Consider the following 18,539-nt stretch of genomic DNA (forward strand, 5'->3'; position numbering starts at 1 on the left):
TGAGATGTGATATCTCAATGCTTCTAATACCAAACCACAGACCCGTCCCATAACTTGAGATGTGATATCCAAATCCTTCCCATTCCAATCCTGAGACCCTTCCTATAACATGAGATGTGATATCAAACTCCTTCCCATTCCAATCCTGAGACCCGTCCTATACCATGAGATATGATATCTCAATGCTTCTAATACCAAACCTGAGACTGTCCTATAACATGAGATGTGATATCTCAATGCTTCTAATAACAAACCTGAGAGCCTTCCTATAACATGAGATGTGATATCCAATTCATTCCCAATCCAATCTTGAGACCCTTTCGATAGCATGAGATATGATATCTCAATGCTTCTAATACCAAACCACAGACCCGTCCCATAACTTGAGATGTGATATCCAAATCCTTCCCCTTCCAAACCTGAGACCCTTCCTTTAGCATGAGATGTGAAATCCAACTCCTTCCCATTCCAATCCTGAGACCCTTCCTATAGCATGAGATGTGATATCCAACTCCTTCCCATTCCAATCCTGAGACCCTTCCTATAGCATGAGATGTGATATCTCAATGCTATTAATACCAAACCTGAGATCCTTCCTATAACATGAGATGTGATATCCAACTCCTTCCCAATCCAATCCTGAGACCCTTCCGATAGCATGAGATGTGATATCTCAATGCTTCTAACATCAAACCTGAGACCCTCCCTATAGCATGAGATGTGATATCCAACTCCTTCCCATTCCAATCCTGAGACCCGTCCTATACTATGAGATGTTATATCTCAATGCTTCTAATATCAAACCTGAGACCCTTCCTATAGCATGAGATGTGATATCCAACTCCTTCCCATTCCAATCCTGAGACCCTTCCTATAGCATGAGATGTGATATCTCAATGCTTCTAATATCAAACCTGAGACCCTCCCTATAGCATGAGATGTGATATCCAACTCCTTCCCAATCCAATCCTGAGACCCTTCCGATAGCATGAGATGTGATATCTCAATGCTTCTAATATCAAACCTGAGACCCTTCCTATAGCATGAGATGTGATATCCAACTCCTTCCCATTCCAATCCTGAGACCCTTCCTATAGCATGAGATGTGATATCTCAATGCTATTAATACCAAACCTGAGATCCTTCCTATAACATGAGATGTGATATCCAACTCCTTCCCAATCCAATCCTGAGACCCTTCCTATAACATGCGATGTGATATCCAACTCCTTCCCAATCCAATCCTGAGACACTTCCGATAGCATGAGATATGATATCTCAATGCTTCTAATACCAAACCACAGACCCGTCCTATAACTTGAGATGTGATATCCAAATCCTTCCCCTTCCAAACCTGAGACCCTTCCTTTAGCATGAGATGTGATATTCAAGTTTTTCCCATTCCAATCCTGAGACCCTTCCTATAGCATGAGATGTGATATCCCAATGCTTCTACCAAACCTGAGACCCTTGCTATAGCATGAGATGTGACATCCAACTCTTCCCATCCAATCCTGAGACCCTTCCTATAACATGAGATGTGATATCCAACTCCTTCCCAATCCAATCCTAGACCCTTCCGATAACATGAGATGTGATATCTCAATGCTTCTAATAACAAACCTGAGACCCTTCCTATAACATGAGATGTGATATCCAAATCCTTCCCATTCCAATCCTGAGACCCTTCCTATAGCATGAGATGTGATATCCAACTCCTTCACATTCCAATCCTGAGACCCGTCCTATACCATGAGATATGATATCTCAATGCTTCTAATACCAAACCTGAGACTGTCCTATAACATGAGATGTGATATCTCAATGCTTCTAATAACAAACCTGAGACCCTTCCTATAACATGAGATGTGATATCCAAATCCTTCCCATTCCAATCCTGAGACCCTTCCTATAACATGAGATGTGATATCAAACTCCTTCCCAACCCAATCCTGAGACCCGTCTTATACCATGAGATGTTATATCTCAATGCTTCTAATACCAAACCTGAGACTGTCCTATAACATGAGATGTGATATCTCAATGCTTCTAATAACAAACCTGAGACCCTTCCTATAACATGAGATGTGATGTCCACGTCCTTCCCATTCCAATCCTGAGACCCTTCCTATAACATGAGATGTGATATCCAACTCCTTCCCAATCCAATCCTGAGACCCTTCCGATAGCATGAGATGTGATATCTTAATGCTTCTACCATACCTGAGACCTTCCTATGGCATGAGATGTGATATCAAACTCCTTCCCATTCCAATCCTGAGACCCTTCCTATAGCATGAGATGTGATATCCAACTCCTTCCCATTCCAATCCTGAGACCCGTCCTATACCATGAGATATGATATCACAATGCTTCTAATACCAAACCTAAGACTGTCCTATAACATGAGATGTGATATATCAATGCTTCTAATAACAAACCTGAGACCCTTCCTATAACATGAGATGTGATATCCAAATCCTTCCCATTCCAATCCTGAGACCCTTCCTATAGCATGAGATGTGATATCCAACTCTTTCCCATTCCAATCCTGAGACCCGTCCTATACCATGAGATATGATATCTCAATGCTTCTAATACCAAACCTGAGACTGTCCTATAACATGAGAGGTGATATCTCAATGCTTCTAAGAAACCTGCGACCCTTCCCATAACATGAGATGTGATATCCAACTCCTTCCCAATCCAATCCTGAGACCCTTCCGATAGCATGAGATATGATATCTCAATGCTTCTAATACCAAACCACAGACCCGTCCTATGAATTGAGATGTGATATCCAAATCCTTCCCCTTCCAAACCTGAGACCCTTCCTTTAGCATGAGATGTGATATCCAACTCTTTCCCATTCCAATCCTGAGACCCGTCCTATACCATGAGATATGATATCTCAATGCTTCTAATACCAAACCTGAGACTGTCCTATAACATGAGATGTGATATCTCAATGCTTCTAATAACAAACCTGAGAGCCTTCCTATAACATGAGATGTGATATCCAATTCATTCCCAATCCAATCCTGAGACCCTTCGATAGCATGAGATATGATATCTCAATGCTTCTAATACCAAACCACAGACCCGTCCCATAACTTGAGATGTGATATCCAAATCATTCCCCTTCCAAACCTGAGATCCTTCCTTTAGCATGAGATGTGAAATCCAACTCCTTCCCATTCCAATCCTGAGACCCTTCCTATAGCATGAGATGTGATATCCCAATACTTCTACCAAACCTGAGACCCTTCCTATAGCATGAGATGTGATATCCAACTCCTTCCCATTCCAATCCTGAGCCCTTCCTATAGCATGAGATGTGATATCTCAATGCTATTAATACCAAACCTGAGATCCTTCCTATAACATGAGATGTGATATCCAACTCCTTCCCAATCCAATCCTGAGACCCTTCCGATAGCATGAGATGTGATATCTCAATGCTTCTAATATCAAACCTGAGACCCTCCCTATAGCATGAGATGTGATATCCAACTCCTTCCCATTCCAGTCCTGAGACCCGTCCTATACTATGAGATGTTATATCTCAATGCTTCTAATACCAAACCTGAGACTGTCCTATAACAAGAGATGTGATATCTCAATGCTTTTAATAACAAACCTGAGACCCTTCCTATAACATGAGATGTGATATCCAAATCCTTCCCTTTCCAATCTTGAGACCCTTCCTATAACATGAGATGTGATATCCAACTCCTTCCCAATCCAATCCTGAGACACTTCCGATAGCATGAGATATGATATCTCAATGCTTCTAATACCAAACCACAGACCCGTCCTATAACTTGAGATGTGATATCCAAATCCTTCCCCTTCCAAACCTGAGACCCTTCCTTTAGCATGAGATGTGATATCCAACTCCTTCCCAATCCAATCCCAGACCCTTCCGATAACATGAGATGTGATATCTCAATGCTTCTAATAACAAACCTGAGACCCTTCCTATAACATGAGATGTGACATCCAAATCCTTCCCATTCCAATCCTGAGACCCTTCCTATAGAATGAGATGTGATATCCAACTCCTTCACATTCCAATCCTGAGACCCGTCCTATACCATGAGATATGATATCTCAATGCTTCTAATACCAAACCTGAGACTGTCCTATAACATGAGATGTGATATCTCAATGCTTCTAATAACAAACCCGAGACCCTTCCTATAACATGAGATGTGATGTCCAAGTCCTTCCCATTCCAATCCTGAGACCCTTCCTATAACATGAGATGTGATATCTCAATGCTTCTAATACCAAACCACAGACCCGTCCCATAACTTGAGATGTGATATCCAAATCCTTCCCATTCCAATCCTGAGACCCTTCCTATAACATGAGATGTGATATCAAACTCCTTCCCATTCCAATCCTGAGACCCGTCCTATACCATGAGATATGATATCTCAATGCTTCTAATACCAAACCTGAGACTGTCCGATAACATGAGATGTGATATCTCAATGCTTCTAATATCAAACCTGAGACCCTCCCTATAGCATGAGATGTGATATCCAATTCATTCCCTTTCCAATCCTGAGACCCTTCCTATAGCATGTGATGTGATATCCAACTCCTTCCCATTCCAATCCTGAGACCCTTCCTATAGCATGAGATGTGATATCTCAATGCTATTAATACCAAACCTGAGATCCTTCCTATAGCATGAGATGTGATATCCAACTCCTTCCCAATCCAATCCTGAGACCCTTCCGATAGCATGAGATGTGATATCTCAATGCTTCTAATATCAAACCTGAGACCCTCCCTATAGCATGAGATGTGATATCCAACTCCTTCCCATTCCAATCCTGAGACCCGTCCTATACTATGAGATGTTATATCTCAATGCTTCTAATATCAAACCTGAGACCCTTCCTATAGCATGAGATGTGATATCCAACTCCTTCCCATTCCAATCCTGAGACCCTTCCTATAGCATGAGATGTGATATCTCAATGCTTCTAATATCAAACCTGAGACCCACCCTATAGCATGAGATGTGATATCCCACTCCTTCCCAATCCAATCCTGAGACCCTTCCGATAGCATGAGATGTGATATCTCAATGCTTCTAATATCAAACCTGAGACCCTTCCTATAGCATGAGATGTGATATCCCACTCCTTCCCAATCCAATCCTGAGACCCTTCCGATAGCATGAGATGTGATATCTCAATGCTTCTAATAACAAACCTGAGACCCTTCCTATAGCATGAGATGTGATATCCAACTCCTTCCCATTCCAATCCTGAGACCCTTCCTATAGCATGAGATGTGATATCTCAATGCTTCTAATATCAAACCTGAGACCCTCCCTATAGCATGAGATGTGATATCCAACTCCTTCCCAATCCAATCCTGAGACCCTTCCGATAGCATGAGATGTGATATCTCAATGCTTCTAATATCAAACCTGAGACCCTTCCTATAGCATGAGATGTGATATCCAACTCCTTCCCATTCCAATCCTGAGACCCTTCCTATAGCATGAGATGTGATATCTCAATGCTATTAATACCAAACCTGAGATCCTTCCTATAACATGAGATGTGATATCCAACTCCTTCCCAATCCAATCCTGAGACCCTTCCTATAACATGCGATGTGATATCCAACTCCTTCCCAATCCAATCCTGAGACACTTCCGATAGCATGAGATATGATATCTCAATGCTTCTAATACCAAACCACAGACCCGTCCTATAACTTGAGATGTGATATCCAAATCCTTCCCCTTCCAAACCTGAGACCCTTCCTTTAGCATGAGATGTGATATCCAACTTTTTCCCATTCCAATCCTGAGACCCTTCCTATAGCATGAGATGTGATATCCCAATGCTTCTACCAAACCTGAGACCCTTGCTATAGCATGAGATGTGACATCCAACTCTTCCCATCCAATCCTGAGACCCTTCCTATAACATGAGATGTGATATCCAACTCCTTCCCAATCCAATCCTAGACCCTTCCGATAACATGAGATGTGATATCTCAATGCTTCTAATAACAAACCTGAGACCCTTCCTATAACATGAGATGTGATATCCAAATCCTTCCCATTCCAATCCTGAGACCCTTCCTATAGCATGAGATGTGATATCCAACTCCTTCACATTCCAATCCTGAGACCCGTCCTATACCATGAGATATGATATCTCAATGCTTCTAATACCAAACCTGAGACTGTCCTATAACATGAGATGTGATATCTCAATGCTTCTAATAACAAACCTGAGACCCTTCCTATAACATGAGATGTGATGTCCAAGTCCTTCCCATTCCAATCCTGAGACCCTTCCTATAACATGAGATGTGATATCCAACTCCTTCCCAATCCAATCCTGAGACCCTTCCGATAGCATGAGATGTGATATCTTAATGCTTCTACCATACCTGAGACCTTCCTATGGCATGAGATGTGATATCAAACTCCTTCCCATTCCAATCCTGAGACCCTTCCTATAGCATGAGCTGTGATATCCAACTCCTTCCCATTCCAATCCTGAGACCCTTCCTATAGCATGAGATGTGATATCCAACTCCTTCCCAATCCAATCCTGAGACCCTTCCGATAGCATGAGATATGATATCTCAATGCTTCTAATACCAAACCACAGACCCGTCCTATGAATTGAGATGTGATATCCAAATCCTTCCCCTTCCAAACCTGAGACCCTTCCTTTAGCATGAGATGTGATATCCAACTCTTTCCCATTCCAATCCTGAGACCCGTCCTATACCATGAGATATGATATCTCAATGCTTCTAATACCAAACCTGAGACTGTCCTTTAACATGAGATGTGATATCTCAATGCTTCTAATAACAAACCTGAGAGCCTTCCTATAACATGAGATGTGATATCCAATTCATTCCCAATCCAATCCTGAGACCCTTTCGATAGCATGAGATATGATATCTCAATGCTTCTAATACCAAACCACAGACCCGTCCCATAACTTGAGATGTGATATCCAAATCATTCCCCTTCCAAACCTGAGATCCTTCCTTTAGCATGAGATGTGAAATCCAACTCCTTCCCATTCCAATCCTGAGACCCTTCCTATAGCATGAGATGTGATATCCCAATGCTTCTACCAAACCTGAGACCCTTCCTATAGCATGAGATGTGATATCCAACTCCTTCCCATTCCAATCCTGAGCCCTTCCTATAGCATGAGATGTGATATCTCAATGCTATTAATACCAAACCTGAGATCCTTCCTATAACATGAGATGTGATATCCAACTCCTTCCCAATCCAATCCTGAGACCCTTCCGATAGCATGAGATGTGATATCTCAATGCTTCTAATATCAAACCTGAGACCCTCCCTATAGCATGAGATGTGATATCCAACTCCTTCCCATTCCAATCCTGAGACCCGTCCTATACTATGAGATGTTATATCTCAATGCTTCTAATACCAAACCTGAGACTGTCCTATAACATGAGATGTGATATCTCAATGCTTCTAATAACAAACCTGAGACCCTTCCTATAACATGAGATGTGATATCCAAATCCTTCCCTTTCCAATCTTGAGACCCTTCCTATAACATGAGATGTGATATCCAACTCCTTCCCAATCCAATCCTGAGACACTTCCGATAGCATGAGATATGATATCTCAATGCTTCTAATACCAAACCACAGACCCGTCCTATAACTTGAGATGTGATATCCAAATCCTTCCCCTTCCAAACCTGAGACCCTTCCTTTAGCATGAGATGTGATATCCAACTCCTTCCCAATCCAATCCTAGACCCTTCCGATAACATGAGATGTGATATCTCAATGCTTCTAATAACAAACCTGAGACCCTTCCTATAACATGAGATGTGACATCCAAATCCTTCCCAATCCAATCCTAGACCCTTCCGATAACATGAGATGTGATATCTCAATGCTTCTAATAACAAACCTGAGACCCTTCCTATAACATGAGATGTGACATCCAAATCCTTCCCATTCCAATTCTGAGACCCTTCCTATAGAATGAGATGTGATATCCAACTCCTTCACATTCCAATCCTGAGACCCGTCCTATACCATTAGATATGATATCTCAATGCTTCTAATACCAAACCTGAGACTGTCCTATAACATGAGATGTGATATCTCAATGCTTCTAATAACAAACCCGAGACCCTTCCTATAACATGAGATGTGATGTCCAAGTCCTTCCCATTCCAATCCTGAGACCCTTCCTATAACATGAGATGTGATATCTCAATGCTTCTAATACCAAACCACAGACCTGTCCCATAACTTGAGATGTGATATCCAAATCCTTCCCATTCCAATCCTGAGACCCTTCCTTTAACATGAGATGTGATATCAAACTCCTTCCCATTCCAATCCTGAGACCCGTCCTATACCATGAGATATGATATCTCAATGCTTCTGATACCAAACCTGAGACTGTCCGATAACATGAGATGTGATATCTCAATGCTTCTAATAACAAACCTGAGAGCCTTCCTATAACATGAGATGTGATATCCAATTCATTCCCAATCCAATCCTGAGACCCTTTCGATAGCATGAGATATGATATCTCAATGCTTCTAATACCAAACCACAGACCCGTCCCATAACTTGAGATGTGATATCCAAATCCTTCCCCTTCCAAACCTGAGACCCTTCCTTTAGCATGAGATGTGATATCCAACTTTTTCCCATTCCAATCCTGAGACCCTTCCTATAGCATGAGATGTGATATCCCAATGCTTCTACCAAACCTGAGACCCTTGCTATAGCATGAGATGTGACATCCAACTCTTCCCATCCAATCCTGAGACCCTTCCTATAACATGAGATGTGATATCCAACTCCTTCCCAATCCAATCCTAGACCCTTCCGATAACATGAGATGTGATATCTCAATGCTTCTAATAACAAACCTGAGACCCTTCCTATAACATGAGATGTGATATCCAAATCCTTCCCATTCCAATCCTGAGACCCTTCCTATAGCATGAGATGTGATATCCAACTCCTTCACATTCCAATCCTGAGACCCGTCCTATACCATGAGATATGATATCTCAATGCTTCTAATACCAAACCTGAGACTGTCCTATAACATGAGATGTGATATCTCAATGCTTCTAATAACAAACCTGAGACCCTTCCTATAACATGAGATGTGATGTCCAAGTCCTTCCCATTCCAATCCTGAGACCCTTCCTATAACATGAGATGTGATATCCAACTCCTTCCCAATCCAATCCTGAGACCCTTCCGATAGCATGAGATGTGATATCTTAATGCTTCTACCATACCTGAGACCTTCCTATGGCATGAGATGTGATATCAAACTCCTTCCCATTCCAATCCTGAGACCCTTCCTATAGCATGAGCTGTGATATCCAACTCCTTCCCATTCCAATCCTGAGACCCTTCCTATAGCATGAGATGTGATATCCAACTCTTTCCCATTCCAATCCTGAGACCCGTCCTATACCATGAGATATGGTATCTCAATGCTTCTAATACCAAACCTGAGACTGTCCTATAACATGAGAGGTGATATCTCAATGCTTCTAAGAAACCTGCGACCCTTCCCATAACATGAGATGTGATATCCAACTCCTTCCCAATCCAATCCTGAGACCCTTCCGATAGCATGAGATATGATATCTCAATGCTTCTAATACCAAACCACAGACCCGTCCTATGAATTGAGATGTGATATCCAAATCCTTCCCCTTCCAAACCTGAGACCCTTCCTTTAGCATGAGATGTGATATCCAACTCTTTCCCATTCCAATCCTGAGACCCGTCCTATACCATGAGATATGATATCTCAATGCTTCTAATACCAAACCTGAGACTGTCCTTTAACATGAGATGTGATATCTCAATGCTTCTAATAACAAACCTGAGAGCCTTCCTATAACATGAGATGTGATATCCAATTCATTCCCAATCCAATCCTGAGACCCTTTCGATAGCATGAGATATGATATCTCAATGCTTCTAATACCAAACCACAGACCCGTCCCATAACTTGAGATGTGATATCCAAATCATTCCCCTTCCAAACCTGAGATCCTTCCTTTAGCATGAGATGTGAAATCCAACTCCTTCCCATTCCAATCCTGAGACCCTTCCTATAGCATGAGATGTGATATCCCAATGCTTCTACCAAACCTGAGACCCTTCCTATAGCATGAGATGTGATATCCAACTCCTTCCCATTCCAATCCTGAGCCCTTCCTATAGCATGAGATGTGATATCTCAATGCTATTAATACCAAACCTGAGATCCTTCCTATAACATGAGATGTGATATCCAACTCCTTCCCAATCCAATCCTGAGACCCTTCCGATAGCATGAGATGTGATATCTCAATGCTTCTAATATCAAACCTGAGACCCTCCCTATAGCATGAGATGTGATATCCAACTCCTTCCCATTCCAATCCTGAGACCCGTCCTATACTATGAGATGTTATATCTCAATGCTTCTAATACCAAACCTGAGACTGTCCTATAACATGAGATGTGATATCTCAATGCTTCTAATAACAAACCTGAGACCCTTCCTATAACATGAGATGTGATATCCAAATCCTTCCCTTTCCAATCTTGAGACCCTTCCTATAACATGAGATGTGATATCCAACTCCTTCCCAATCCAATCCTGAGACACTTCCGATAGCATGAGATATGATATCTCAATGCTTCTAATACCAAACCACAGACCCGTCCTATAACTTGAGATGTGATATCCAAATCCTTCCCCTTCCAAACCTGAGACCCTTCCTTTAGCATGAGATGTGATATCCAACTCCTTCCCAATCCAATCCTAGACCCTTCCGATAACATGAGATGTGATATCTCAATGCTTCTAATAACAAACCTGAGACCCTTCCTATAACATGAGATGTGACATCCAAATCCTTCCCAATCCAATCCTAGACCCTTCCGATAACATGAGATGTGATATCTCAATGCTTCTAATAACAAACCTGAGACCCTTCCTATAACATGAGATGTGACATCCAAATCCTTCCCATTCCAATTCTGAGACCCTTCCTATAGAATGAGATGTGATATCCAACTCCTTCACATTCCAATCCTGAGACCCGTCCTATACCATTAGATATGATATCTCAATGCTTCTAATACCAAACCTGAGACTGTCCTATAACATGAGATGTGATATCTCAATGCTTCTAATAACAAACCCGAGACCCTTCCTATAACATGAGATGTGATGTCCAAGTCCTTCCCATTCCAATCCTGAGACCCTTCCTATAACATGAGATGTGATATCTCAATGCTTCTAATACCAAACCACAGACCTGTCCCATAACTTGAGATGTGATATCCAAATCCTTCCCATTCCAATCCTGAGACCCTTCCTTTAACATGAGATGTGATATCAAACTCCTTCCCATTCCAATCCTGAGACCCGTCCTATACCATGAGATATGATATCTCAATGCTTCTGATACCAAACCTGAGACTGTCCGATAACATGAGATGTGATATCTCAATGCTTCTAATAACAAACCTGAGAGCCTTCCTATAACATGAGATGTGATATCCAATTCATTCCCAATCCAATCCTGAGACCCTTTCGATAGCATGAGATATGATATCTCAATGCTTCTAATACCAAACCACAGACCCGTCCCATAACTTGAGATGTGATATCCAAATCCTTCCCCTTCCAAACCTGAGACCCTTCCTTTAGCATTAGATGTGAAATCCAACTCCTTCCCTTTCCAATCCTGAGACCCTTCCTATAGCATGAGATGTGATATCCAACTCCTTCCCATTCCAATCCTGAGACCATTCCTATAGCATGAGATGTGATATCTCAATGCTATTAATACCAATCCTGAGATCCTTCCTATAACATGAGATGTGATATCCAACTCCTTCCCAATCCAATCCTGAGACCCTTCCGATAGCATGAGATGTGATATCTCAATGCTTCTAATATCAAACCTGAGACCCTCCCTATAGCATGAGATGTGATATCCAACTGCTTCCCATTCCAATCCTGAGACCCGTCCTATACTATGAGATGTTATATCTCAATGCTTCTAATATCAAACCTGAGACCCTTCCTATAGCATGAGATGTGATATCCAACTCCTTCCCATTCCAATCCTGAGACCCTTCCTATAGCATGAGATGTGATATCTCAATGCTTCTAATATCAAACCTGAGACCCTCCCTATAGCATGAGATGTGATATCCAACTCCTTCCCAATCCAATCCTGAGACCCTTCCGATAGCATGAGATGTGATATCTCAATGCTTCTAATATCAAACCTGAGACCCTTCCTATAGCATGAGATGTGATATCCAACTCCTTCCCATTCCAATCCTGAGACCCTTCCTATAGCATGAGATGTGATATCTCAATGCTATTAATACCAAACCTGAGATCCTTCCTATAACATGAGATGTGATATCCAACTCCTTCCCAATCCAATCCTGAGACCCTTCCTATAACATGAGATGTGATATCCAACTCCTTCCCAATCCAATCCTGAGACATTTCCGATAGCATGAGATATGATATCTCAATGCTTCTAATACCAAACCACAGACCCGTCCTATAACTTGAGATGTGATATCCAAATCCTTCCCCTTCCAAACCTGAGACCCTTCCTTTAGCATGAGATGTGATATCCAACTTTTTCCCATTCCAATCCTGAGACCCTTCCTATAGCATGAGATGTGATATCCCAATGCTTCTACCAAACCTGAGACCCTTGCTATAGCATGAGATGTGACATCCAACTCTTCCCATCCAATCCTGAGACCCTTCCTATAACATGAGATGTGATATCCAACTCCTTCCCAATCCAATCCTAGACCCTTCCGATAACATGAGATGTGATATCTCAATGCTTCTAATAACAAACCTGAGACCCTTCCTATAACATGAGATGTGATATCCAAATCCTTCCCATTCCAATCCTGAGACCCTTCCTATAGCATGAGATGTGATATCCAACTCCTTCACATTCCAATCCTGAGACCCGTCCTATACCATGAGATATGATATCTCAATGCTTCTAATAACAAACTTGAGACCCTTCCTATAACATGAGATGTGATATCCAAATCCTTCCCATTCCAATCCTGAGACCCTTCCTATAACATGAGATGTGATATCAAACTCCTTCCCAATCCAATCCTGAGACCCGTCTTATACCATGAGATGTTATATCTCAATGCTTCTAATACCAAACCTGAGACTGTCCTATAACAAGAGATGTGATATATCAATGCTTCTAATAACAAACCTGAGACCCTTCCTATAACATGAGATGTGATATCCAAATCCTTCCCATTCCAATCCTGAGACCCTTCCTATAGCATGAGATGTGATATCCAACTCTTTCCCATTCCAATCCTGAGACCCGTCCTATACCATGAGATATGATATCTCAATGCTTCTAATACCAAACCTGAGACTGTCCTATAACATGAGAGGTGATATCTCAATGCTTCTAAGAAACCTGCGACCCTTCCCATAACATGAGATGTGATATCCAACTCCTTCCCAATCCAATCCTGAGACCCTTCCGATAGCATGAGATATGATATCTCAATGCTTCTAATACCAAACCACAGACCCGTCCTATGAATTGAGATGTGATATCCAAATCCTTCCCCTTCCAAACCTGAGACCCTTCCTTTAGCATGAGATGTGATATCCAACTCTTTCCCATTCCAATCCTGAGACCCGTCCTATACCATGAGATATGATATCTCAATGCTTCTAATATCAAACCTGAGACTGTCCTATAACATGAGATGTGATATCTCAATGCTTCTAATAACAAACCTGAGAGCCTTCCTATAACATGAGATGTGATATCCAATTCATTCCCAATCCAATCCTGAGACCCTTTCGATAGCATGAGATATGATATCTAAATGCTTCTAATACCAAACCACAGACCCGTCCCATAACTTGAGATGTGATATCCAAATCCTTCCCCTTCCAAACCTGAGACCCTTCCTTTAGCATGAGATGTGAAATCCAACTCCTTCCCATTCCAATCCTGAGACCCTTCCTATAGCATGAGATGTGATAACCCAATGCTTCTACCAAACCTGAGACCCTTCCTATAGCATGAGATGTGATATCCCAATGCTTCTACCAAACCTGAGACCCTTCCTATAACATGAGATGTGATATCTCAATGCTTCTAATAACAAACCTGAGAGCCTTCCTATAACATGAGATGTGATATCCAACTCCTTCCCATTCCAATTCTGAGCCCTTCCTATAGCATGAGATGTGATATCTCAATGCTATTAATACCAAACCTGAGATCCTTCCTATAACATGAGATGTGATATCCAACTCCTTCCCAATCCAATCCTGAGACCCTTCCGATAGCATGAGATGTGATATCTCAATGCTTCTAATATCAAACCTGAGACCCTCCCTATAGCATGAGATGTGATATCCAACTCCTCCCCATTCCAATCTTGAGACCCTTCCTATAGCATTAGATGTGATATCCAACTCCTCCCCATTCCAATCCTGAGACCCGTCCTATACTATGAGATGTTATATCTCAATGCTTCTAATACCAAACCTGAGACTGTCCTATAACATGAGATGTCATATCTCAATGCTTCTAATAACAAACCTGAGACCCTTCCTATAACATGAGATGTGATATCCAAATCCTTCCCATTCCAATCTTGAGACCCTTCCTATAGCATGAGATGTGATATCCAACTCCTCCCCATTCCAATCCTGAGACCCGTCCTATACTATGAGATGTTATATCTCAATGCTTCTAATACCAAACCTGAGACTGTCCTATAACATGAGATGTGATATCTCAATGTTTCTAATAACAAACCTGAGACCCTTCCTATAACATGAGATGTGATATCCAAATCCTTCCCATTCCAATCTTGAGACCCTTCCTATAACATGAGATGTGATATCCAACTCCTTCCCAATCCAATCCTGAGACCCTTCCGATAGCATGAGATATGATATCTCAATGCTTCTAATACCAAACCACAGACCCTTCCTATAATTTGAGATGTGATATCCAAATCTTTCCCCTTCCAAACCTGAGACCCTTCCTTTAGCATGAGATGTGATATCCAACTCCTTCCCATTCCAATCCTGAGACCCTTCCTATAGCATGAGATGTGATATCCCAATGCTTCTACCAAACCTGAGACCCTTGCTATAGCATGAGATGTGATATCCAGCTCTTCCCATCCAATCCTGAGACCCTTCCTATAACATGAGATGTGATATCCAACTCCTTCCCAATCCAATCCTGAGACCCTTCCGATAGCATGAGATGTGATATCTCAATGCTTCTAATACCAAACCTGAGACCCTCCCTATAGCGTGAGATGTGATATCAAAGTCCTTCCCATTCCAATCCTGATACCCTTCCTATAACATGTGTTGTGATAGCCAACTCTTCCCATCCAATCCTGAGACCCTTCCTATAACATGAGATGTGATATCCAACTCCTTCCCAATCCAATCCTGAGACCCTTCCGATAGCATGAGATGTGATATCTCAATGCTTCTAATACCAAACCTGTGACCCTCCCTATAGCGTGAGATGTGATATCAAAGTCCTTCCCATTCCAATCCTGATACCCTTCCTATAACATGAGATGTGATATCCAACTCCTTCCAATTCCAACCTGTGACCCTTCCTATAGCATGAAATGCGATATCCAACTCCTTCCCAATCCAATCCTGAGACCCTTCCGATAGCATGAGATGTGATATCTTAATGCTTCTAGCAAACCTGAGACCTTCCCATGGCATGAGATGTGATATCAAACTCCTTTCCATTCCAATCCTGAGACCCGTCCTATACTATGAGATGTTATATCTCAATGCTTCTAATACCAAACCTGAGACTGTCCTATAACATGAGATGTGATATCTCAATGCTTCTAATAACAAACCTGAGACCCTTCCTATAACATGAGATGTGATATCCAAGTCCTTCCCATTCCAATCTTGAGACCTTTCCTATAACATGAGATGTGATATCCAACTCCTTCCCAATCCAATCCTGAGACGCTTCCGATAGCAGGAGATGTGATATCTTAATGCTTCTACCATACCTGAGACCTTCCTATGGCATGAGATGTGATATCAAACTCCTTCCCATTCCAATCCTGAGACCCTTCCTATAGCATGAGATGTGATATCCAACTCCTTCCCATTCCAATCCTGAGACCCGTCCTATACCATGAGATGTGATATCACAATGCTTCTAATACCAAACCTGAGACTGTCCAATAACATGAGATGTGATATCTCAATGCTTCTAATAACAAACCTGAGACCCTTCCTATAACATGAGATGTGATGTCCAAGTCCTTCCCATTCCAATCCTGAGACCCTTCCTATAACATGAGATGTGATATCCAACTCCTTCCCAATCCAATCCTGAGACCCTTCCGATAGCAGGAGATGTGATATCTTAATGCTTCTACCATACCTGAGACCTTCCTATGGCATGAGATGTGATATCAAACTCCTTCCCATTCCAATCCTGAGACCCTTCCTATAGCATGAGATGTGATATCCAACTCCTTCCCAATCCAATCCTGAGACCCGTCTTATACCATGAGATGTTATATCTCAATGCTTCTAATACCAAACCTGAGACTGTCCAATAACATGAGATGTGATATCTCAATGCTTCTAATAACAAACCTGAGACCCTTCCTATAACATGAGATGTGATGTCCAAGTCCTTCCCATTCCAATCCTGAGACCCTTCCTATAACATGAGATGTGATATCCAACTCCTTCCCAATCCAATCCTGAGACCCTTCCGATAGCAGGAGATGTGATATCTTAATGCTTCTACCATACCTGAGACCTTCCTATGGCATGAGATGTGATATCAAACTCCTTCCCATTCCAATCCTGAGACCCTTCCTATAGCATGAGATGTGATATCCAACTCCTTCCCATTCCAATCCTGAGACCCGTCCTATACCATGAGATGTGATATCACAATGCTTCTAATACCAAACCTGAGACTGTCCTATGACATGAGATGTGATATCTCAATGCTTCTAATAACAAACCTGAGACCCTTCCTATAACATGAGATGTGATATCCAAATCCTTCCCATTCCAATCCTGAGACCCTTCCTATAGCATGAGATGTGATATCCAACTCTTTCCCATTCCAATCCTGAGACCCGTCCTATACCATGAGATATGATATCTCAATGCTTCTAATACCAAACCTGAGACTGTCCTATAACATGAGAGGTGATATCTCAATGCTTCTAAGAAACCTGAGACCCTTCCCTTAACATGAGATGTGATATCCAACTCCTTCCCAATCCAATCCTGAGACCCTTCCGATAGCATGAGATATGATATCTCAATGCTTCTAATACCAAACCACAGACCCGTCCTATGAATTGAGATGTGATATCCAAATCCTTCCCCTTCAAAACCTGAGACCCTTCCTTTAGCATGAGATGTGATATCCAACTCTTTCCCATTCCAATCCTGAGACCCGTCCTATACCATGAGATATGATATCTCAATGCTTCTAATGCCAAACCTGAGACTGTCCTATAACATGAGATGTGATATCTCAATGCTTCTAATAACAAACCTGAGAGCCTTCCAATAACATGAGATGTGATATCCAATTCATTCCCAATCCAATCCTGAGACCCTTTTGATAGCATGAGATATGATATCTCAATGCTTCTAATACCAAACCACAGACCCGTCCCATAACTTGAGATGTGATATCCAAATCCTTCCCCTTCCAAACCTGAGACCCTTCCTTTAGCATGAGATGTGAAATCCAACTCCTTCCCATTCCAATCCTGAGACCCTTCCTATAGCATGAGATGTGATATCCCAATGCTTCTACCAAACCTGCGACCCTTCCTATAGCATGAGATGTGATATCCAACTCCTTCCCATTCCAATCCTGAGCCCTTCCTATAGCATGAGATGTGATATCTCATTGCTATTAATACCAAACCTGAGATCCTTCCTATAACATGAGATGTGATATCCAACTCCTTCCCAATCCAATCCTGAGACCCTTCCGATAGCATGAGATGTGATATCTTAATGCTTCTACCATACCTGAGACCTTCCTATGGCATGAGATATGATATCAAACTCCTTCCCATTCCAATCCTGAGACCCTTCCTATAGCATGAGATGTGATATCCAACTCCTTCCCATTCCAATCCTGAGACCCGTCCTATACCATGAGATGTGATATCACAATGCTTCTAATACCAAACCTGAGACTGTCCTATAACAAGAGATGTGATATATCAATGCTTCTAATAACAAACCTGAGACCCTTCCTATAACATGAGATGTGATATCCAAATCCTTCCCATTTCAATCCTGAGACCCTTCCTATAGCATGAGATGTGATATCCAACTCTTTCCCATTCCAATCCTGAGACCCGTCCTATACCATGAGATATGATATCTCAATGCTTCTAATACC

Source organism: Ambystoma mexicanum, chromosome 5q (assembly GCF_040938575.1).
Source record: "Ambystoma mexicanum isolate Mex_15411 chromosome 5q, UKY_AmexF1_1, whole genome shotgun sequence".
NCBI classification, from domain to species: Eukaryota; Metazoa; Chordata; class Amphibia; order Caudata; family Ambystomatidae; genus Ambystoma; species Ambystoma mexicanum.